This window comes from Leopardus geoffroyi, chromosome B2 (genome assembly GCF_018350155.1).
Source record: "Leopardus geoffroyi isolate Oge1 chromosome B2, O.geoffroyi_Oge1_pat1.0, whole genome shotgun sequence".
Lineage (NCBI taxonomy): Eukaryota > Metazoa > Chordata > Mammalia > Carnivora > Felidae > Leopardus > Leopardus geoffroyi.
This window is the reverse complement of record NC_059332.1, coordinates 96,746,921-96,772,570: the sequence shown is the minus strand read 5'-3', so window position 1 is coordinate 96,772,570 and position 25,650 is coordinate 96,746,921. Positions and strand designations below refer to the sequence as shown.

Sequence of the window (25,650 nt, the reverse complement as noted above, 5' to 3'; positions counted from 1 at the left end):
CCATCATTTAACATGGTATATGCTGTTATACGGGATTCCTAGCTTAGGGTTTCATTATTCTAACTTCTTTAGCTTCTGTATTAGCAAGATTTCACTCACTGCAAATTAGAGAAAATATGCGCATATGCACATTTTAGGCTTTTTGACATTTCCATTTGAAAAAAGAAAGACTGATTTTACTGGAAAATGAAACATAGGGCATGAGCAACTTGCATAGGAAATTTAAAAGTATAACCCAGGGACTCTGGATGGCTCAGAGAATAGTTAGTAAAATATGAAGAATTGTACCTTGGACGTCTGCTAGCATTTGGTTCAAGGAACCACAGTTCCCTGGAGGCATATCTAACTTCACCTAAGTTGCCTAGTGGTATGTGGGGACCTGGCAGGATATACGACCACAGTGGGACCCCCTTTGCCACATTTTTCAAAAATATACCATACTTCACTACCATGGCTGAGGATTAATAGCACATTGTAGAATGGAAGATTCCTGGTCTAGTTCCACTCATAAGTTGCCTCATATATAGTATAATGAAGATGATAGTAGCTAAACATGTAACACTGTGGTAAGTAACTCACCTGTTTCTTCATTTAATCTTCACAGAAAGCCTGCTAGCAGATACTACTGCTATCCCCATTTGACATATGGGAAAACCGAGGTTTAGAAAAGATTAAATAATTTTCCCACAGTCATACAACTTGCTAGTTGAGATTTGAACACCAGAGCTCAGGTTCTTAACCGTGTGTTTTCTACCTCTATACCTCAATGAAACCCAATTTGCTCGCCTCCCTCTGCCATACCTGAGATCCCACCATATATGGTGATGACAGTGACCTCTTCTGGCAGTTGAGGCATCGTTTTCCCCTGGGATAGTTCCCCCAATGTGTTCAACGTAGTTCCATGTAAGATATTAATATCTTACAGTTAAATACCTTAATTTTTAAGCGAAAGTGTTACTGTTTTAGGGTTCTTGATTTATTCACTCTTAACTGTTTGTCCACTATAATTAGCCTAGTTTGTTAATAATTTTGTGAACATTTATTAAATACTTTCTGTATATCAGGCAGACCTAACAGCAAGGACAACAGTAAATGGTTAGATAGCATTTTACAGTTTGCTTATACTTTCTTTCTCTACAGTCACCCATAAAAAGGGGGACATTTGTTGGTACGCCCATTTTATACATTAAAAGCCTGAGATTCAGGGATGACAAAAGGCAGGAAAGCCTATTATCTGGAAACTCTTTGTTGATGTATGTTTCACAGTGGCATGATCTGAACCCAGGTTTTTTGACTCCAAGTCCCACATAATCTGTTTCTTCCTGGGAAAGAGAAAAGAGGAAGCAACGAAAGTCTTTGAAGGACTGTTGATCATACGTGCACTGCCAATTAGCAAGCACTAATTGCTGACTTTCATTGGCTAGTTTTACTTCAGAGAATCTGTAGCAATGCTTTGTCCATCTGCCCTGTTTCCCTACCGTCTCCCCAAACACAGCCCTTTAAAGCACTAGCGACCTTCTTTAAGCAATTACATTTCTGAATATAGCCAAACCATTTAAAGAGCTGTTTTGGTTGGTTTTGTTTTCTTTTGTTTTGTTTTTGTAACGGAAGGAAAATGCATAGTTGGACTAAAGCTGTGGGAGTGCTTCTGGATGCCACCATTTGTGTCCCAGGTCCAATTTAGGTTAACCACATTTCCTTTCCTAACCAGAAAAATCCTGGCCTTTCTCCCCCCTCCTCTAAGTGTGCTTGCCATTGCAATGGCAGTTCAGAATTTGGGTTTTCGAACTTGGCCCAGGAATGCCTTCAGAGGCAGAGAGAGCACTGCCCCACATGGAGTGCCTTCAAGGTTTTCATGTTCTGGCACGATTGGGAAGCAGCCACAAGTGGAGGTCATGTGGGAAGTGAGTGGCACAACCTCTGTAGCCTTGGGCCAATTCAGTACACAAAAGAATTGCTTTGTGATTTAAAATCAGCTGCAAACCATTTATTCTCTCTAGGGAGAAGAGAATACAATGCAGTCTGTTTTCTATATGGCTACTTAATGCAGTGATGGAGAACCTGGGTAGTACGAAAATAGCTTTCTGTGGAGCAGTGCCTATGTGACCAGGGTAGATGCACTAAAAGCAAATGGAGGAGAATTACAACTGAATATGTCCAAAACCACCTTCTCCAGAAGAAGTTTGTAATTACCTAATCCTCCTTTAAACTATGAAAATTTATGTGACTTAACGTTAGTAATACTTGACAGATCATATGTAAATTGTGATCATGTAAACATTCAAAGTAATTTTGGAAATTCATCCTTTGATCTAGCCATTGAAAAACAGTATTTTTATTTTTGTGTTTGTTAGTGAATGGACCATTTTTTCCTTATAATAAAAATTAGCCATTGTGCTTTCTTTAGTGTGTTTATAGCATTTCCTCTCTGTCTACCTGGTTTGGTATTGTTGTTAGCTAATTGGAAAAAAAAGTATATGAAGTAGAAAAATTGCATTTTATGTTTTTTAAAGTTTGTTTCTTTATGTTGAGAGAAAGCACAAGTGGGGTGGGGGAGGAGCACACAGCAGGGGGGTGGGAAGACAGAGAATCCCAAGCTGGCTCTGTGCTGTCAGCACAGAGCCCGAAGCAGGGCTCTATCCCACAAACCATGAGACCATGATCTGAGCCAAAATCAAGTTTCGGATGTTTAACCAACTGAGCCACCCAGGCACCCCCCCAAAATTGCATTTTAAATGCAGCTGTTGTTTACCATTCCAAGAGTTCCCAAGTCCTGCCTTGTACATTGTGTTCATGTTACTCACTGTACACACTAAATATTTTGCATTTTAGCAAAATTGGCTTTGAATCCAGACCTTTATATCTAAAATCTTTATAGCATAATTATCTTATAACTTGTTTCTAATTAGAAAAGGAGCTACGTATTTGGTAATAAAAATTGAAAGCACAGAAAAAGCTCAAGAGGAAAAAAGAAATTATTTTACATAAACCATCCCCAGAAATGAATCATGATTACACCTTAATGTATTTCCTTCTAGATTTCATTCTATATTTCTCCCATTTTATAGTTATTATTCTATGTCGTTTTTTGTTCCGATTGATTCCCTAGGATTTGTTATTAAAAGTCTTCAAATGGGGCGCTTGGGTGGCTCAGTTGGTTGAGTGTCCGACTTCGGCTCAGGTCATGATCTCACGGTTCGTGGGTTCGAGCCCCGCATTGGGCTCTGTGCTGACAGCTCGGAGCCTGGAGCCTGCTTCAGATTGTGTCTCCCTCTCTCTCTGTTCCTCCCCTGCTCTCACTCTGTCTCTCTCTCTCACTCTCTCAAAAATAAATAAAGATTAAAAAAAAAAAAAAAAAGTCTTCAAATGTTAGGGGCACCTGGGTGGCTCAGCCGGTTGAGTGTCCAACTTTAGCTCAGGTCATGATCTCACCGTTTGTGGGTTCGGGCCCCACATTGGGCTCTGTGCTATCATCTCAGAGCCTGGAACCTGCTTCAGATTCTGTGTCTCCTTCCCTCTCTACCTCTACCCCACTCGTGCTCTGTCTCCCTCTGTCTCTCAAAAATAAATTAACGTTAAAAGTAAATTTTTTTTAAAGTCTTCAAATTTTAATTTTAATGACTATTTAATGTTTCTCCATACTACTATAATTTACTGAACCATTCCACAATTTTTAGATACTTACCCTGTTTCCTTTTTTTTTAATGAGTTTAAACAATATTGTGATGATGAACATCTTAGTGTTTATAACAGTGCTCTATTTTATACTATTTGCTAAAAGAAAAAAAAAAAAAAAAGAACCCTAGAAGTGAGATTTTTTTTTTAATCAAAAAGTTAGAATATCTTTAGGAGCACCTGGATGGCTCAGTCAGTTAAGCATCCGACTCTTGATTTCGGATCAGGTCATGATCTCATGGTTCGTGGGTTCAAGCCCTACACTGGGCTCAGCACTGACAGTATGGAGCCTGCTTGGGATTCTCTCTCTCTTCTTCTCTCTCTGCTGCTCGCCTGCATTTACTCTCTCTCTCTCTCTCTCTCTCTCTCTCTCAAAATAAATAAACTTTAAAAAAAGTTAAAGTAAAATTTATTCTTCAAAAAAAAAAGTAAGAATATTTTCAATATATAGAAAAAGATTGCTATCCTTAGAAAAGCCTGCTTTTAAAGTTGGCCCTTGGCTAGAATCTGGGAAGTTGGATTTTAGGAGTGTCTCTACCATTATCTAACTGGTGAGTGCAGCTCACTGTAGCCAAACTGTTTTTGCCAGTAATGTGGTTTATTTTGAATATCTGCTTTCCTTCTGGGAGTCTGGAATGTTGGTATATGCTAGGCAGAGAGGATAACCAACCCCTACAGAAACGCTGAGCACTGAGTCTCCAATGAACTTCCCGGGTAGACAGTATTTTGTATGTGTTATCACATGTGTTCATTCTTAGAGGAATTAATCACATCTTGTTTGACTCCACTGGCAGAGGATTCTTGGAAGCTTGCGCCCAGTTTCCTGTAGACTTCATCTCATGCACCTTTTTCCCTTTGCTGGTTTTGTTTTATATCCTTTGCTGTAATAAACCATAGTTGTGACTTTGACTATATGTTGAGTCCTAGGAGTCCTCCTAACAAGGCCATCAAATCTTGGGGTGGTCTTAGAGACCCCTAAACACTGTTTTTCTGATTCCTTATTATTTCCACCCACTCGTACTCCTTCCTTGTGAACTAATCAAGGTCCTCTGCAACACTCATGTTGGTTTTAAAATGGGAAACAGCACACCTCTTTCCTGTCTTCAGAGATTCTGCTCATGTTGGCTTGGCCCCAGTCTCAGGAAAGTGAGAGGGTTTTAAAGAGGATCCATTTCTCTTGGAAAGGAACTGGTTTTAACAGAGTTACTAAAATTACAAAGATCCATTCTATTTTTTTCCAAGCATAGATTATACTTTCAGTATATCATTCTCTTATGAGAAGTAGATAAGATCACTTATGTCCATTTATTTATTTTTTATTTTTTATGCCTATCTTCCTTAGCCCCTTAGCATATCTTCCTTAGCCCTTAGCATCTTTCAAGTAAGATATAAGAATAATTCAATTCACCAGGAAGTTATAGATTGGTGCCTACCTGCAAAGCCCAATGCCACCTTCTAAAATACAATAAAAAGATTAGCAAGGGGAGCTTTGTCCATTGAAAAAATAACAGGGAGAAAATTTGAACAAAAAGTCACATCTGGTTGGGAAAATCAGAAAAGACTTCAAGGAGAATGTGATATTTGAGGTGGACATTTAAGGATGGGAAGGACGTCTGTTGATGGAGAAGGATGCCATTTGAGGCAGAGGAAACAGCATGATCAAAAGTAGGTGTATTTAAGATCAGGCCTTCATCCACATTAGAATAAAGGAATAGTAAGAAGACTGGAAAGGTAGGTTTTGTCACATGCTTCAAGACTTACAATGCCAGAATATAGAGCTAAAACCATATTTAGTACTTGAGATAATGGAGGGATTGAAGATTAAAAAAAAATTCTTTTTTAATGTTTATTTATTTTTGAGAGAGAGAGACAGAATATGAGCATGGGAAGGGCAGAGAGAGAAGGAGACCCAGAATCCGAAGCAGGCTCCAGGCTCTGAGCTGTCAGCACAGAGCCCGCTCTGGGGCTCGAACTCACAAACCATGAGATCATGACCTGAGCTGAAGTCAGATACCTAACCAACTGAGCCACCTAGGTGCCCCAGGATTGAAGATTTTTAAACAAAGGAATTACATGATCAAATTAACCTTTGGGAAACCTAATACATCAGTGACAGTTTACTGGAAATTAGAGGTATATGAAAACAGTTAGAAAGCCAAAACAATAAAGGCTAGGGGTATTCTTCTTCCAATTTAACATAGTTGGCCCCTTCTTGACATTCATGTCTCTACATCAATATCATCTTTTCAAAGACAGCCCCTCACCGAATCTGAAGTAGCCACCATACTTAATTCCCTTTATCTTAATCACAGTTGTCACCCTCTGATATTTCTCTTATAGTTTCTCCTACAAGCATATAAACTCTGTGGGAGGTGGGATTTTGTTTACCATTGTATTCCTAATACCAGAACAGTGCCTAGCACATTAGCCGTAGCCCAAAAATAGTTGTTAAATTAATGATATAGCTTTATTGATGTATAGTATGCTGCAAATACTCCAACGTTTTATTTTGTTTTTTGAGAGAGAGAGAGACATAGAGCAAGCAGGGGAGGGGCAGAGAGAGAGGGAGACACAGAACCCAAAGCAGGCTCCAGGCTCTAGGCTCTGAGCTGTCAGCACAGAGCCTGATGTGGGGCTCACAGCCATGAATATGAGATCATGACCTGAGCCAAAGTTGGATGCTCAACCGACTGAGCCACCCAGGCATCCCAAACTGCAAATATTTCAAGTGCACAATCTGATGTTTTAATATTTGTGTGTACCATTGAAACTATCATCACAAGATAATGAACATAGCCATTACTCCCAAGGAGCAGGCTTGCTTACTACTTGCTACAAAAGCAGCAATCCCCTAAACTCAGTGTTTCGTTTGTTGGTTTGATTTTAGCTGTAACACAAATCCACTGAAGGCTAGCATCCATCTGAGCCCACATTGTTGCCCCCGCAGGACTTGGGATCAAGGGCAGCCAACACAAATATGCTCATGCACATGCTTTTTGCTGTGCCATGAATAATAAAGTCCTTTGTCTCTGATCCAGGAGTCTTGTGTCTTCTGTTAGCATCACTAAAACAGTCACAAGCTAGTTCATTAGTTTGTATGTAAGGTAAAGCAAATCTCAGATCCAAGAGCTAGACCTCCCAACACAATGTTGAAGTAGTGAGAATGGACATTCCTGACATGCCCCCGATGCTAGCAGAAAGACATTCAGTATTTCACCATTAAGTGTGATGTTAACTGGAGGTTTTTGTTTTTGTTTTTAGAGGCTCTTGATTAGTGAAGAAGTTCCCTTGTATTCCTAATTTCCTGAGAGTTCTTATCAGGAATTAATGTTGATTTTGACATTTTTTTTCTACAGCTATTGAGGTGATCATATTTTTTTATTTTTTTTCTTTTAGGTTTTCCTTTTTTTTAAGGCTATTAATATGGTAAATTAATTGATTATCTAATGTTAAACCAACCTTGCATTCGTGGAGTCAACCTCATGTGATCCTGATCCAGTCTCCTTTTTATACGTTGTTGAATTTGATGTGCTAAAGTTTGTTAATGTTTGCATCTATATTATTGTATAATAAATTGGAAAGTATTAACTCCTTTTTTATTATTTTGAAAGATTTTTTTTGGTAGAGCTGGTATTATTTCTTCCTTAAATATTTGATAGAATTCATTAGTGAAACCATGGAACCTTTCTTTGTGGGAAAGTTGAGGTTTTTTTAAACTACAAATTTAATGCTTTAAAAACTGTTGGACTATTTAGGGTTATGTGTTTCTTCGTGAGTCACCTTTGGTAGTTATAGCCTTTAAAGAAATTGTTTACTTCATCTAAGTTGTCAGATTTATTGGCATAAAGTTCTTAATAATATCCCCATATTATCCTTTTAATACATGTAGAGTGTATATTGATGTCACCTCTCTCATTTTGACATTTGTAATTTGTGTCTTTTTTATTTCCCCAAGAAGCATAACAATATTACTGATTCCAAAGGACCAGCTTTTGGCTTCACCACTTTTCTCTCTTTTTCACCTTTCTGTATTCTTTCTTCTGGTTACTTTGGCTTTATTTCCATCATTTTTAAAGCATTTTAAGCTGAAATCATTTATAAATTGAAACCTGTTTTCTTTTCTAATATGACATTTAATGCAATGAATTCCTCTCTAAGTGCTACTTTAGCGACATCCCACAAGTTTTCATTACATTACTTTTTAAATTTTCGTTCAGTTCAAACCACTTATTAATTTCTTTGGAAAGGAATAGTAAGAAGATTTTTTTTTTGACTCACAAATTATTTAAAACCTTGTTATTTAGTTTCTAGTGTTTTGAGATTTTTCCAGATGTCTTTCTGTCATTGATTTATAATACCTTTGTGGTTAGAGAACATATTTTATATGGTTTGAGTTATTTTAAATGTATTGAGAGTTGTTTTATGACCCAGATATGATCTATCTTGGTAAATGTTCACTTAAAAAGAATATGTATTCTGCTGTTGTTTATGGAGTGTTATGTAAATACCAATTAAGTCAGATTGGTTGATAGTGTCATTAAAGTCTTATGTATCTATAACTGTTTTCATTCTGCTTATTTTCTGAGTTACTGAGAGAAGGGTGTTAAAGTGTCTGATTATAATTGTGGATTTTTCTATTTCTCCTCACAATTCTATCAGTTTTTCCTTCATGTATTTTAAATCTCTGCTTTAGGCACATTAACCCTTAAGATCATTGTGCTATTTTGATGATTTTATCTCTTTATTATTTTTTTTAATAACCTTTTTTAGCCCTGGTAATATGCTTTATGTTTTTTTTTCCCTGATGTATACCTTATCTGATGCTAATATAATCATTCCAGCTTTGTTTTGATTAAAATTATGGTGTTATCTTTTCCATCCTTGTACTGTTTTATATTTAAAATTTTTTAATGTTTTTTAAAAATTTTTTTTTACGTTTATTTATTTTTGAGACAGAGAGAGACAGAACATGAACGGGGAGGGTCAGAGAGAGAGAGAGGGAGGGAGACACAGAATCTGAAACAGGCTCCAGGCTCTGAGCTGTCAGCACAGAGCCCGACACAGGGCTTGAACTCACGAACCGCGAGGTCATGACCTGAGCCGAAGTCGGACTCTTAACCGACTGAGCCACCCAGGCACCTCTAATGTTTATTTTTGAGAGAGAGAGGGAGGGAGTGCGCAAGAGCCAGGGAGGGGCAGAGAGAGAGGGGACAGAGGATCTGAAGTGGGCTCTGCACTGGAAGCAGAGAGCCCGATGCAGGACTCAAACCCATGAACAGTGAGACTGTGATCTGAGCAGAAGTTAAGCCACCCAGGCTCCCCAGTTTTTATATTTAAAGTAGGTTTTCTTATATGCAGCATTTAGTTGGATCTTGCTCTTTTATTCAGTCTGATGATCTCTACCTTTTAATTTGTATGTCTAGATCATTTATATTTGATGTGTTTATTGATAATGGTTGAGTTTAAATGCCATCTTGTTGTTTGTTTGCCATTTGTCCCATTTGTTTTTCCCTTTCCTTTTTCTGCCTTCTCTTAGATTAGTTTTCACAATGCCATTTTGTCTCCTTTTTTACTTGTTAGCTATAACTCTTTACTACGGTTTTAGTAGTTGCTCTTGAGTTCATAATATAGATCTTTGATTTATCACGGTCTAGTTCCAAGTGATAATATACCTTTACTTACAGGATAAGAAGCTTACAAAAGTTTATTTCTACTACTTCCTTCTCAGCCTTTGTATTATCATTTTCATATATTTTGCTCCCATATATATTATAGATCTCACAATACAGTGTTACTATGTTTGCTTTAAACATTCAATTACATTTTAAAGGGACTTAATTTTTTCAAGGCTTTTGTATTTACCCCCATAATTCACATCTTCAGTGCTTTTCATTTCTTTTTGTCAGTCATCCAGATTTCCATGTGGTATTATTTTCCTCCTTCCTAAAAGATTTATTTTAACATTGCTTATAGTACAGGTCTGCTGGTGATTAATTCTTCCAGTTTTTGTGTCTGAGAAAAATCTTTATATTGACTTTGTTTTTAAGATATGTTCACTGGATATAAAATTCAACATTGATGAATTTTTTTCTTTCAGTGTTTTCAAGATGTTGCTTCATTGTTGTCTTATATTATTTCCAACAAGGGAGTTTCTGTCATCCTTAGTTTTGTTCCTCTGTATATTATGTGGCTAAATTTCTGATGCTGTTTTTGTGATTTTCTTTTTACCACTGGTTTTGAGCATTTGAATTATGATGTGCGTTGGTGTCATATTTTTCATGTTTCTTGTGCTTGGGGTTCATTGGGTCTCTTAGATCTGTGAGTTTTGTTTTTATCAAATTTGGGAAAATTTCGGTCATTATTTCTTCAAATATTTTTTCTGGCCTTCTCTCTCCTTCTTACTGGGACTCAAATTACATGTATAATAGGCTGCTTAACATTAACCCAGAGCCCACTGATTTGTATTCTTTTTTTTTTTTTAATTAGTATTATTGTTTTCTCTTTGTATTTCATTTTGGATAATTTCTATTGGTGCACATTTATATCTTCTGTGTTTCTATTAACATGCTCAGGGTTTCTTCTAGCTCCTAGACCATATGGACTACAGTTATGAAAACTGTTTTAATATCCCTGTCTACTAATTCAATCATCTGTGTTGTTTCTGAGTTGACTTCAGTTGACTGATTTCTCTCCTCATTATGCATTGTGTTTTCCTGCCTTTTTTTTTTTTTTTTTTTTTTGCATGCTTGGTTATTTTTGATTGGATGCCAGACACTGAATTTTATTTTATTGGATTCTAGATATTTTTGTATCTCTGTAAATATTCTTGAACTTTCTTCTGGAATTCAGTTAAGTTACTGGAAACAGTTTGATTTTTTTCAGGTCTTACATTTAAGTTTTGATAGGCAAGACCAGAATAGTATTTAGTCTAGAGCTAATTTTCCCCACCTGAAAGGCAAAACCCTTCTGAGTACTCTACTGATACCCTGTGAATTATGAGGTTTTCCACTCTGGCTGATGGGAACAGGAACTACTTCCAGCCTTGTGTGAGCTCTAAGGGTTGTTCCCTCTCTACCTCCTGAATGATTCTCTCCTCAGACTTTGATAATGTTGTATCCATGCATTGGTAATGCTCAGCTGAAGACTTCTGGAAAACCCTCTGTACATCTCTAGAGTGCTTCGTGCAGCTCACCTATCTTGAGTACTCTGCCCTGTGAATGCTAGCCCCTAATTCTAACCCCTTTGGCCTCTGTAGACACTCCAGTCCATCTCCTCAACTCGAGGAGACTGCTAGGCTCTGTGACTTGGCATTTTCTCCAGACAGTAAACTGGAACATTTATTTATTTCCCATCTCTCAGTGATCACTGTCATTTGTTGCCTGATTTCAAATGCATTAAAGCTCTTGTTTCATATATTTTGTCCAGTGTTTTAGTGGTTTCAGGTGGAGGAGTAAATTCAGTCTGCTGCTCCATCTTGCTGGAAGGGCCAGTCCTCATGACTTTATTGCTTGATTTGTGTTATAATGACTTAAAATAATCACAAATACAAAATTTTCTTCCTATAAATTTTATGGTATCTTTGTGTTGCTGATACCCTACTATACATGCTTATTTTAGTGTGTCTGTTGTGTACTAAGTATTGTATTGAGTATTGTGTACTCATGTACCATGAGAGTAAGAAATCAAAAATGGCTCCAATGTTTTACACCTGGTTTACTGGGGAAAAAATGAGGGTAGATTTGACATACAAGAGGCTTGGTTATAGAGAGAAGTGGATGTATTTAGATGAATCAGATTAATGGGAAGCTGATGGCAGACTCTCCATATGAAAGACTCAGGAGCTCCAGAGAGATCCTGTGGGAATGCCTCTTTGTAGACTTATAGGTAAATGAGTTTGGGTAGACAAAGAAACAAAGTTTAGGAAAGTAAAAATTGAGAACTGGAAAGGAAGTTGAAATTGTAGTCAATACGACCTGGATACGCTATAAGTAGATTTTGAACTTGACTCTGTTTCTTCCCAACTACGACTAAAAGAGAAATATGTTGTGTTCTGAATTTTTCATTATTTGATGATTGATTCTACAGACAGTTTTTGTACAGAAATTTTTTTTCTGAAATCAAACAAATAGGGATATATGTGATGGGCCCATATGTAGAGGACATTGGTGAATATGGTGAATAATAGCTTCAGCATCCAACTGAAAACAGCCAATTCTTCCAACACCTACTCAAATACCTCGATGAAGGTATTTCTTTTGGAGGGAAAAATGAGAGAGTAAGATTCTGTCTCTTGATACTTTAATGTATTAAAGAGATTGAATTTGGGAAATCTAGATAAATTGTTTCACATTGGATTCTGGTTGAATTGTTTGTCATCATGAATCCTACATTAGCCATAGAACTATATTGGGCAGTTTTGATACAGTACCTATTAGTAAACCTGTATTGAATTGCTGTTGTGTGCACAACAACACTCTGAGCGCTACTGGATTATTCAAAACAAAGCTACAACCAAAAACACAGGCCTGCCCTCAAGGACCTGATGATACACACAGTTCAGAGGAAAAAATGTGCACATGCAACCGCTGGAGAGCAATTTGCCCAGAACACCACATGTAAAATTATATGATACAGTATAAATATATAGGAGAAAGTACAGCTTTAAGGATTAATATTTCAGGGAAGCTTCTTGGAGGAATTTTCTTTTGAGTCTTAGAAATTGTAGTAGAAAGGAACTAGAAATTGTTGAGGTTTGTTGGAATCAGGAAGTTGGCTGTGAGTATTGACATTGCTTATTCATTCATTTAATATATCTTTTGAGCATCTGCTGTGGCAGACACTAGCAATTGGAGTGCTCGGGAGCTTACATCTTAGTGGAGAGGCCAACTATAACCAATCATAGAAATGAACAAGAGAAATAACTGATAGTGATAATTGCACAGCAAAGAACTAAATAAGAAGTGATAGTGGATAGGGATCGAGGGAGTTACTTTATTTTTATATTTTTTATTTAAATGTTTGTTTATTTTTGAAAGAGTGCAAGCAGGTGAGGGGCAGAGAGGGGGGACAGGATTTGAAGCAGGCTCTGCACTGATGGGCTGACAGCGAGCCCGATGTGGGGCTTGAACTCACAACCCATGAGATCACGACTTGAGCTGAAGTCAGACACTCAACCGACTGAGCCACCCAGATACCCCAAGGGAGTTCCTTTAGACTGGATGTTCATCAAAGTCCTCTCTGAGGAAATAATTTTCAAGCTGAGATCTGAATGACAAAAAGCAACTAGCTATGTGAAAAAAGAACAGAGGGGAAAAGCATTCCAGGAAGGGGAAGCAACTCAGGCAAAGGCCTAAAGGAGAAACCAGCTTAATGTATCCACAAAATAGAAAGAAGGTCTACCCAGCTGGCACATAGTGGATGAATAGAAGAGTAGTTGGAGGTAAGTTCTGAGAGGCAGACAGGTATTATGAAAATACATACAGCACGGACATGTGGGTGCTTTGGACACAGGTTCAACTAAGACTAAGAAACTTATCATTTTGTTTTAGGGTGACCTAGTTATTACTTTAGGCGTGTTCATTTAACAAATGTCATCGAGTACCTATCGTGTGCTAGCAGCTGTGCTAGACAAATCAGCTGTGTGTGTATTGAGAACTAAGATGGAGACAAAATTGTAGTTGGAGCTACAGCAAAGGGGCCTTGTTAGGGAAGGTGATCATTTTAAAAGGGATCCATGATTCAGTGGGTAGACCTTGAACATTTGTATTGGGGAGTTTGGATTTAAAAGAGTAAGTAAGAGGAATGCACCATAGGATCTTATACAATGAGGTATGTGACAAAGATTATTGTAGAAGTGGTGAATAGGTTAAAGTGGAAGCCAAAGAAATTAGAAGCAGAGAGACCAGCTGGAGGAGTGTTGAAATAACACAGGTTGAAACACCAGACAAGATTATTGGCGGTGGAAGCAAGTATTGGGCAAGGGCCCAGGAGTTCAGCAGGTAGTCTCTCTCTCAACTTATTAAGTCATATACAATTTATGTCTCCTGTTTTATTACCATCTCACTGTGTATTTGGTGGAATTGAGTCAACCTTCATCATCTTTTAACCAGTTCTTTATGTATCAGTCTTTTGTTTTAGTGCTAAGTACACTCTACATAGCATTTTCCCATAAAGTTACTCACTGCACAAAAATGTTTTAAAAAGTAATAGACGGTAATTAGAAATATAGAGTATTTGTACAGGTTCATTTCAGTCTCTTTGTCTGCAGGTATAGTATTTCTAGTCTTTCATGAGAGACCCCAAGCTAAAACCACCCAGCTGAGCCATTCCTGAATTCTGAACCAAAGAAATTATGAAACACAATACATGTTTGTTGTTGTTTTAAGCCACTAAGTTTGGGATAGTTACTTCTACAGCAATAAATAATCCATGCCCTTTGCCATTGAACTGCAATCTTCTTTCACTGTGGGCAGGGTGTACTTCATGCCCTTTAACTCTTTGCCCAGCCATTTGACTTGTTTTGGCCAATAGGAGGCCCTCTTGGACCTCTGCCATCACTATGAGAAAAATATGTTCTGGCTAGACTGCTGGTCCAAGAAGAATGAGAAACCTAGAAATGCGCAATGAAAAGCAGAGCTACCAGTCTAGATTAGCTGAATCCTGGCTGATCCATCGACCCATGTGCAAATGATTACCGTTTGAAGCCGCTGAGTTTGGGAGTAATGTTACCAATAACAAATTGGAGTCAGAAAGAGTCAGGGAATCTATGGGGACCTGGAGGTCTAGGCCAACCCTATCATTAGGGTTTTGATTAGAGCAGTTGCTTGAGGCTTTTAGCCTAAGGACGCAAGCCCTGCCTTTCAGGGCTAGAAACTGCTGAGTAACTGCAATGTCAACCCTCCCCCAGCTGGAGAGAGCAGAGGTTTGGTATCTGGAACTTCAGGAAGGCCATGTCAAGGATGTTTGTGAAGCATCTACAGTAGTTTTTTGGTGCTTTTTGTAAAGTTTTTATAGTTTGTTAATCCTCATGAAAAGTCTGCACAATCACCACAGATAAAGTCACTGCAGAATCTCTTCCTTCTTTTTGCCAACACTCCTTTGGCCTCTGCAGCCCCCCTGACTTTCTTCAATCTGTTCTTGTGTTCCTTTCACTGTTTGCACAGGTCTTTTTTTTTTTTTTTTTCATACAGGCCACATGTTACTGGTGTGTATTGGGGTTCATGAATCGTAAATCATGTTGATTTACATAATCAAACCAGTTGTCTTGCTGCCACCAAAATGAGCTTTGAATCCATGTACAAAGATGGCATCCAGTGTGTTTTTATACATTTTAGCAGGTTTCTTCTAAATTTCTTAGTTTCTGTTGCCTTCCTAGGATGAAGGGCATCACTGACCATTTGTTTCCACCAAAGTAGTTGGTTGGTCATAAACTTCTCCATTGTGATAGTTACCATGATGAAGGCAGTCATCCTCAGGTAGCCCGAGAGGAATACAGTGTTTTTATTATGGAGACATCATTGTGCAGAAGCACAGAATAATGTGGAAAATCCAGGGTTTTGTAATCTGTTCCCATAAAAATGGATGAAGGTGGGCAAGGGAGGTTAACTAGAAAGAGAGAATCAGTGAGTTTCAGTTCAAAGAAGCTAATTAACCTTTTCAACTGGAAGGTAATTCATTTTGGAAGTTTTCTTTTATAGATTAGAAAAAGGAAAACTTTATTTCCCTTTCTTTGGAGTTAAAACTGCCGTGTGTGTGTGTGTGTGTGTGTGTGTGTGTGTGTGTGTGTAAACGATCTTTAAAAGAAAACATATTTTAAGAGATTTAAAAGTGAAACGGTGAATGTTGTATAAAAGCATTGAGATACTCTGGGGTATATTTCATTGCTACATTTACTCACAACTTGTCCCTCACATTGTACCCAAGGCATGTATTAACAAGCTAATAAAATATGCCATGTCATGTTTTATTGTTTGCTGGGCATCTGTTCAAGCTTATATCACTCACATATCTAAGACTTTGAAGATGCTGGTGGAGGTGATAATAAATGCCTATAATTTTACTAACATCCTTTTTTCATAAAGTAGACACAGTCTTAAATCATTCATTGCAAATAAAAATGTTGAACTTACTCCAATTTAAAGGCTATTGAGAGTGGTTTAAAATTTTTTTATTATGAAATGTATCAGTCATACAAAAGAGTATATATAACAGATATACATAAAGAAGAATAATAAAAGTACCCACCATCACATTTAAACAGTAGTACTGTATATATATTTTAATCCACAAAATGTTTTTATTTAAAGGAAATAGCAGCAAATGTATTATGAATTAAACATATTAGAATCAAATGTAGGAGAAGGGATGCCTGGGTGGCTCTGTCAGTTAAGTGTCTGACTTCAGCTCAGGTGATGATCTCGTGGTTCATGAGTTCAAGCCCTGCATCAGGCTCTGTGCTGACAGCTCAGAGCCTAGAACCTGCTTCAGATTCTGTGTCTTCCTCTCTCTCTGCCCTCTCCGCTCACACACACACACACACACACACACACACACACACACTCTCTCTCTCTCTCTCTCTCTCTCTCTCTCTCTCTCTTTCTCTCTCTCAAAAATAAGTAAACATTAAAAAAAAGAATCAAATGTAAGAATATTAGGTTAGATATAGAGAGGCGACAAGTGAAGTTTGATACAATTACAGAGAAGGCAGAAAAGCTATTGGTGACAGAAAACTCAGTACATATGATGGTCCTTTCAATTAAATAAACCCTCAAGTTTAGAGTGGGTCTGGTTGGTGAACGATTTTATTTGTTCAGTGTTTAAATTGAATTTGTACACCATTTAGAGGTACTTCAGGTCACTCACTGATAGCTATCATAGCAAAGCATCTTAAAAGGCAGTTTATTTGCCTGAGAGATAAAACATGACTATTAAGCCTGTAAATTGTTTAAAAGAATACCATCCTGATCACAGGATAAGAATAGACCTTTCAGAAAATGAAGCCCAAGCCTTCAATTATCATCTGTCTACATGCCAATGAGTCTCAATTTATATCTCTACCCCAGACCACTCCTGAGCTCTAAAGCTAAATATTTTGCTGCTTATTCAGTATTTCTCCTTGGAGCTCTTACAGGCATGTGAGACCCCATACATATAAAACCAGATATATGACCTTCCATTTCCCTCCAAATCCACTCCAAACCACTCTTCCTCCAAACCACTGTTTATCCAGATTCTCGGGTCAAAAACATAGGAGTCATCCTTAATACTTCCGCCATTCACCAGGCTTACCCCCACGGCCGCTTTACTCCATCTTCTGTATCATCACCTTAGCCAGAAGCATAACTGAAAGGAAGCAAAGACCGCAGTTGCTCTCCTGCACACTCTTCAGAAGTAGAGTGTAGTGGTTTAAAAAGAAAAAAGGCCGCAAAGTTTTTTACTTTCCTCCCATCATCTCCCATCGAGTAGTGAGGATCTGTGTCCCTTTCCCTTGAATCTCAGTGGGCTTGTGAGAGCCTGAACCAATAAAGTACTGTAGAAATGACACTGCATGACTTCTTAGGCTCTTAGGATGTTGGCTGTCTTGAAACACTCCTTCTGTCTGGTCCCTCTCTGAGCTCAACCAGCTCAACCACCCTGCTGTCAGAAGTCACATGAGTAGACCACGGGGAGGCGCTCCAGTCCTCAGTCTCCAAAGGGCCTCACTGAGGTGTGTGTGGGTAAATAAGCTGTCTTATTGGAAGTGGATCTCTGGTGATTCCGCTGTTCCACCCCCTAGCCAGTCAGATCATCCCCAGCTTTTCAGGTCTTCCTCAGTGAGGCCCCAGGAACTATGTGGCAGAGACCAGCCATCTTTTCTGTTCCCTTTCTGAATTCCTGACCCACAGAATCTGTGGGCATAATAAAATGGCTGTGGTGTTTACGCGACTAAGGTTTCACATGGATTGTTATGCAGAAGTAAATAATTAGAATATAGAACTTTTCAACGTATTTTAAGACAGTATGTTAGCATGATGGTTGTTAAGACTGCTGAAAAGATATGGGGAGGGACAGTGTAAATATGCTTTCAAAACATCACTGATTGAAACCTAAAATTTACCTAGAAGGTGGTTGTGTTAGCTTGACCTGCCATAATAAAATAGCATAGACTGGATGGCTTAAACAACAAAAATGTATTTTTGCAGAGTTCTGGAGGCTAGAAGTTTGAGGTGAAGGTTCTGGACAATTTGGCTTCTCATGAGAGCTCTTTTCCTAACTTGCAGGAGGCCACCTTCTCTCTGTGTCCCCACATGGAGGAGAGAGAGCCAGGCAAGGGCTCTGGTATCTCTTATAAGAGCACTAAGCATCAGATCAGGGCCCGCCCCTTATGACTTCATTTAACCTTAATTACTTCTTTAAATATAGCCACAGTGGCGGTTAAGGGTTCAGCACATGAATTTTGCGGGTATCTGTTCAATCCATAACAGTAGTCGGGAGTAGTATCTTGTTTATGTCCTCACTCCCCACTACTCATAGCACAGGCTACAGCCTGGCTTTACCCCACACATTTTCACCCTTGTGCCAGAACCTGGCTGCCCCTTTGTATGGTCCATGATGCCATCATCTCTTGTCTGAGCTGCTCTGGTAACTTCCTCCTTCACCTCCCTGTATACAATCCCCCCATCTTGTAGTCTTTTCTCCTCCTTCCCAGGGGTCTCAGAATGCTAGATTCTGTGCCTGTGCTCTGTGTCACTGGATGAAGTGACATCCTGTCAGTCTTGGGATAAAGACCAAAATCCTCAAAGTGACCCTGGGTAGTCTGACCCCAGTCTGTTCCTCCAGCCTAACCTTGTACCACTCACTGTCTGCATTCTCACCCTCACTGTCTGCATATCAGCCCTATTGGCCTTCTCTGACTGTTCAGACATGCCATTCTCCTTTGTATGTACAATCCTTATAGCCTAGAACATGATTCTTCATCTTCTTTACTATTTACCCCTTATTCATCCTTCCTATATCATCTTGAGTATCACTTCCTCAGGGAAACCATCCCCAAAAGCCCCAGTTCTTTGATTACATGTGATCATAGAGGTGTGTTCATTGCCCCCCGCCCCTTGGAAGTATCTCAGTTTGTTGTTACATATTTATTTGTCTGGTTACCTAATTATCTGGGTTCCTCACTACATTATAAGAACAATGAGTACAAGGACTCTGGTTTTGCTCACTGGCATGAGCACCTGGAACAATGCCTTGTACCAAGAAGGTACTCAGTAAATCTTTAACAAATGAATAAATGAAGGAAATACAAATGGCCAATCAATGAAATGACTTCCCACTTCTTACCCATTAAATTCATAAGTAAAACAATAATTCTACTGAAAAGCAAGGCAGTCTCAAACTTGGCTGGTCCATGTGCACATCAGAAGAACCATTTGAGGGCACCTGGCTGGATCAGTCAGTACAGCATGTGACTCTTGATCTCTGGGTCGAGAGTTTGAGCTCCATGTTGGGCGTAGAACTTCCTTTTATTTATTTATTTATTTATTTATTTATTTATTTATTTAATATATTAAATTTATTGTCAAATTGGTTTCCATACAACACCCAGTGCTCATCCCAAAAGATGCCCTCTTCAATACCCATCACCCACCCTCCCCACCCTCCCACCCCCATCAATCCTCATTTTGTTCTCAGTTTTTAAGAGTCTCTTATGCTTTGGCTCTCTCCCACTCTAACCTCTTTTTTTTTTTTTTCCTTCCCCTCCCCCATGGGTTTCTGTTAAGTTTCTCAGGGTCCACATAAGAGTGAACACATATGGTATCTGTCTTTCTCTGTATGGCTTATTTCACTTAGCATAACACTCTCCAGTTCCATCCATGTTGCTACAAAGGGCCATATTTCATTCTTTCTCATTGCCATGTAGTACTCCATTGTGTATATAAACCACAATTTCTTTATCCATTCATCAGTTGATGGACATTTAGGCTCTTTCCATAATTTGGCTATTGTTGAGAGTGCTGCTATAAACATTGGGGTACAAGTGCCCCTATGCATCAGTACTCCTGTATCCCTTGGGTAAATTCCTAGCAGTGCTACTGCTGGGTCATAGGGTAGGTCTATTTTTAATTTTTGAGGAGCCTCCACCCTGTTTTCCAGAGCAGCTGCACCAGTTTGCATTCCCACCAACAGTGCAAGAGTGTTCCCGTTTCTCCACATCCTCTCCAGCATCTATAGTCTCCTGATTTGTTCATTTTGGCCACTCTGACTGGTGTGAGCTGATATCTGAGTGTGGTTTTGATTTATATTTCCCTGATGAGGAGCGATGTTGAGCATCTTTTCGTGTGCCTATTGGCCATCTGGATGTCTTCTTTAGAGAAGTGTCTATTCATGTTTTCTGCCCATTTCTTCACTGGATTATTTGTTTTTCGGGTGTGGAGTTTGGTGAGCTCTTTATAGATTTTGGATACTAGCCCTTTGTCCGATATGTCATTTGCAAATATCTTTTCCCATTCCGTTGGTTGCCTTTTAGTTTTGTTGATTGTTTCCTTTGCTGTGCAGAAGTTTTATCTTCATGAGGTCCCAATAGTTCATTTTTGCTTTTAATTCCCTTGCCTTTGGGGATGTGTCAAGTAAGAAATTGCTACAGCTGAGGTCAGAGAGGTCTTTTCCTGCTTTCTCCTCTAGGGTTTTGACGGTTTCCTGTCTCACAGTCAGGTCCTTTATCCATTTTGAGTTTATTTTTGTGAATGGTGTGAGAAAGTGGTCTAGTTTCAACCTTCTGCATGTTGCCGTCCAGTTCTCCCAGCACCATTTGTTAAAGAGACTGTCTTTTTTCCATTGGATATTCTTTCCTGCTTTGTCAAAGATGAGTTGGCCATACTTTTGTGGGTCTAGTTCTGGGGTTCCTATTCTATTCCATTGGTCTATATTTCTGTTTTTGTGCCAATACCATGCTGTCTTGATGATTACAGCTTTGTAGTAGAGGCTAAAGTCTAGGATTGTGATGCCTCCTGCTTTGGTCTTCTTCAAAATTACTTTGGCTATTCGGGGCCTTTTGTGGTTCCATATGAATTTTAGGATTGCTTGTTCTAGCTTTGAGAAGAATGCTGGTGCAATTTTGATTGGGATTGCATCGAATGTGTAGATAGCTTTGGGTAGTATTGACATTTTGACAATATTTATTCTTCCAACCCATGAGCACGGAATGTTTTTCCATTTCTTTCTATCTTCTTCAATTTCCTTCATAAGCTTTCTATAGTTTTCAGCATACAGATCTTTTACATCTTTGGTTAGATTTATTCCTAGGTATTTTATGCTTCTTGGTGCAATTGTGAATGGGATCAGTTTCCTTATTTGTCTTTCTGTTGCTTCATTGTTAGTGTATAAGAATGCAACTGATTTCTGTACATTGATTTTGTAGCCTGCAACTTTGCTGAATTCATGTATCAGTTCTAGCATACTTTTGGTGGAGTCTGTCGGATTTTCCACGTGTAATATCATGTCATCTGCAAAAAGTGAAAGCTTAACTTCATCTTTGCCAATTTTGATGCCTTTGATTTCCTTTTGTTGTCTGATTGCTGATGCTAGACCTTCCAACACTATGTTAAACAACAGCGGTGAGAGTGGACATTCCTGTCGTGTTCCTGATCTCAGGGGACAAGCTCTCAGTTTTTCCCCATTGAGGATGATGTTAGCTGTGAGCTTTTCATAAATGGCTTTTATGATGTTTAACTATGTTCCTTCTATCCCAACTTTCTCAAGGGTTTTTATTTAGAAAGGATGCTGAATTTTGTCAAATGCTTTTTCTGCATCGATTGACAGGATCATATGGTTCTTATCTTTTCTTTTATTGTGATGTATCACATTGATTGATTTGTGAATGTTGAACCAGCCCTGCATCCCAGGAATGAATCCCACTTGATCATGGTGAATAATTCTTTTTATATGTGTTGAATTCAATTTGTTAGTATCTTATTGAGAATTTTTGCATCCATATTCATCAGGGATATTGGCCTGTAGTTCTCTTTTTTTACTGGGTCTCTGTCCGGTTTAGGAATCAAAGTAATACTGGCTTCATAGAATGAGTCTGAAAGTTTTCCTTCCCTTTCTATTCTTTGGAATAGCTTGAGAAGGATAGGTATTATCTCTGCTTTAAATGTCTGGTAGAACTCCCCTGGGAAGCCATCTGGTCTGGACTCTTATTTGTTGGGAGATTTTTGATAACCGATTCAATTTCTTTGCTGGTTATGGGTCTGTTCAAGCTTTCTATTTCCTCCTGATTGAGTTTTGGAAGTGTGTGGGTATTTAGGAATTTGTCCATTTCTTCCAGGTTGTCCAGTTTGTTGGCATATAATTTTTCATAATATTCCCTGATAATTGCTTGTATTTCTGAGGGATTGGTTGTAATAATTCCATTTCCATTCATGATTTTATCTATTTGGGTCATCTCCCTTTTCTTTTTGAGAAGCCTGGCTAGAGGTTTGTCAATTTTGTTTAATTTTTCAAAAAACCAACTCTTGGTTTCATTGATCTGCTCTCCAGTTTTTTTAAGATTCTATATTGTTTATTTCTGCTCTGATCTGTATTATTTCTCTTCTTCTGCTGGGTTTAGGGTGTCTTTGCTGTTCTGCTTCTATTTCCTTTAGGTGTGCTGTTAGATTTTGTATTGGGGATTTTTCTTGTGTCTTGAGATAGGCCTGGATTGCAATGTATTTTCCTCTCAGGACTGCCTTCGCTGCATCCCTAAGTATTTGGATTGTTGTATTTTCATTTTCATTTGTTTCCATATATTTTTTTAATTCCTTCTCTAATTGCCTGGTTGACCTATTCATTCTTTAGTAGAGTGTTCTTTAATCTCCATGCTTTTGGAGGTTTTCCAGACTTTTTCCTGTGGTTGATTTCAAGCCTCATAGCATTGTGGTCTGAAAGTATGCATGGCATGATCTCAATTCTTGTATACTTATGAAGGGCTGTTTTGTGACCCAGTATGTGATCTATCTTGGAGAATGTTCCATGTGCACTCGAGAAGAAAGGATATTCTGTTGCTTTGGGATGCAGAGTTCTAAATATATCTGTCAAGTCCATCTGATCCAATGTATCATTCAGGGCCCTTGTTTCTTTATTGACCGTGTGTCTAGATGATCTATCCATTATTTTAAATGGGGTGTTAAAGTCCCCTGCAATTACCACATTCTTATCAATAAGGTTGCTTATGTTTGTGAGTAATTGTTTTATATATTTGGGGGCTCCCGTATTTGGCGCATAGACATTTATAATTGTTAGCTCTTCCTGATGGGTAGACCCTGTAATTATTATATAATGCCCTTCTTCATCTCTTGTTACAGCCTTTAATTTAAAGTCTAGTTTGTCTAAGTATGGCTACTCCAGCTTTCTTTTGACTTCCAGTAGCATGATAAATAGTTATCCATCCCCTCACTTTCAATCTGAAGATGTCCTCAGGTCTAAAATGAGTCTCTTGTAGACAGCAAATAGATGGGTCTTGTTTTTTTATCCATTATGATACCCTATGTCTTTTGGTTGGTGCATTTGGTCCATTTACATTCATTGTTATTATAGAAAGATATGGGTTTAGACTCATTGTGATGTCTGTAGGTTTCATGCTTGTAGCGATGTCTCTGGTATTTTGTCTCACAGGATCCCCCTTAGGATCTCTTGTAGGGCTGGTTTAGTGGTGATGAATTCCTTCAGTTTTTGTTTGTTTGGGAAGACCTTTATCTCTCCTTCTATTCTAAATGACAGACTTGCTGGATAAAGGATTCTCGGCTGCATATTTTTTTTTCTGTTCCTCACATTGAAGATTTCCTGCCACTCCTTTCTGGCCTGCCAAGTTTCAGTAGAGAGATCCATCACTAGTCTTATCGGTCTCCCTTTATATGTTAGAGCACGTTTATCCCTAGCTGCTCTCAGAATTTTCTCTTTATCCTTGTATTTTGCCAGTTTCACTATGATATGTCATGCAGAAGATAGATTCAAGTTACGTCTGAAGGGAGTTCTCTGTGCCTCTTGGATTTCAATGGAGTTTGAGCTCCATGTTGAGCATAGAGCTTCCTTTAAAAAAAAAAAAAAAGGTGGGGGGCTGCCTGGGTGGATTAGTCCGTTAAGTGCCTGGCTTCAGCTCAGGTCATGATCTCACGGTTTGTGAGTTTGACCCCCACGTTGGGCCCTGTGCTGACAGCTCAGAGCCTGGAGCCTGCTTTGGATTCTGTGTCTCCCTCTCTCTCTCTCTGCCCCTCCCCTGTTTGCACTCTGTTTCTCTCTCTCAAAAATAAATAAACATTAAAAAAAATTTTTTAAGTGTTTTCCATTTTAAGAGAAGGAGAAGGAGGAGAAGAACCTTTCTTTAAAACAACTTGGCAGAAAGTTTGTAGAGACTTTAAAATATTCCGACCCACAAATTTTAATCATAGACTCCATCTGTAGTAGCCAGCCTCCAAGATAGCTTCCAGTGAACCCACCTCCTGATACTCCTGTGTAATTCCTTTCTATATTGTCCTAGGTTGGTCTGTGTGATAAACAGCATACAGTTGATATGATGGCCTGTCACTTTCAAGATCAGGGAAGATTGTAAAGCTTTCTCTTGAATGTATTCTCACTGTCTCTCACTCTTTTGTATTACTTAGTCTAGGGGAAGCCAGTGGCCATGTCATGTGAGCAGCCCTGTGGAGTGGCTGATGTGGCAAGCAATTAACAACTACTACCAAAAGCCACCTTAGTAAGTTTGGGAATGGAGTCTCCAGCTCCTTTATATTGCTCTAGCCCCAGCTATCAGCTTGAGTGTAACCTCATGACTAACCCTGAGCCAGAACCAGCCAGCTAAGTCATTCCTGGACTCCTGACCCTCAGAAACTATAAGATAATAAATGTCTACTGTTTTAAGATGCTGTGTTGTGGGATCATTTGTTATATAGCAACAGATAACTAATACACTATCCTAAGAAAATTTCGTCCTAAAATGTTTTAGTAGTTTGCTAATGTTGGCATGTGTAGACTTCATATAGCATGAACATTTTTCATTAAGGGATGAATTCGTTGGAATGCTTTCAGCTGCAAAAAATGGAAAATCCAATTAAATAGTTACAAAAGTAAGGTAATAGATTTTACTCTAACCAAACATGCCGAGGTAGTCAGGCATCAAGCAGTTAACGTGACAGCTCCATCATATCAAGGTTTACCGTCTCTCTGCTCTGCCTCCTTGTGTCCTATTTATTATCAGGCTGGTGGCAATTTGGGTGTGTCTGTCCAAGACAGAGTACATCCAGAGGAAACAGTTGCAAGTTCCAACTGGGTCTCTTTCTAGGAGCCTCCTCCTAGACTTCCCTCTGTACTGTATGTACCTCATTACCTAGAATTAGCCCACATGCCCCTTCCTAAATTAATCATTGGCAAGTGTTCCATGAAAGGGAAATATATGCAAAATGACCTCCGAGGCGAGAGGAGCTTTTAGACCAAAGAAGAAGGCAGACAAGTTCAGTTTGACGAGAAATGGCTTATTAAGGGGACTTATGGACAGAAGCATGTCTAGGGCAGCAGCAAGATACAACCCCACCTCCCTTGAGACCTATTTTTATAGCCTAGGGGCTGGAAGTACATACTAGGGAACCACCAAGAAGAGAATGTTTAAGAATAGGTGTGTGTTGGGGCGCCTGGGTGGCTCAGTCAATCGTCTGACTTCCACTCAGGTCATGATCTCATGGCTTGTGGGTTCGAGCCCCACGTCAGGCTCTGTGCTGACAGCTCAGAGCCTGGAGCCTACTTTGGATTCTGTGTTTCCCTCTCTGTCTCTGCCCCTCCCCCACTCGTGCTCTGTTTCTCTCTCTCTCTGAAAAATAAATAAACATTAAAAAAAAAAAAATTGGTGTGTGTCATAGTCATATCTCCAGGGAAGATCAAAGGTGTTATACCCTGAGAGCATACTTAAGAGTGTGGTTATAAAAAAAAAAAAAAAAAAAAAAAAAAAAAGGAAAGAATGTGGGAAGAGAA

The 25,650-nt window shown here is 38.7% G+C and overlaps 1 protein-coding gene across 3 annotated transcripts in view; it reads left to right on the top strand.

Moving 5' to 3' along the window:
• Nucleotides 1-25,650, top strand: part of PDSS2 (decaprenyl diphosphate synthase subunit 2) — a 293,765-nt gene that overhangs the window by 187,085 nt on the left and 81,030 nt on the right. The gene's annotated exons all lie outside the window — the stretch shown is intronic.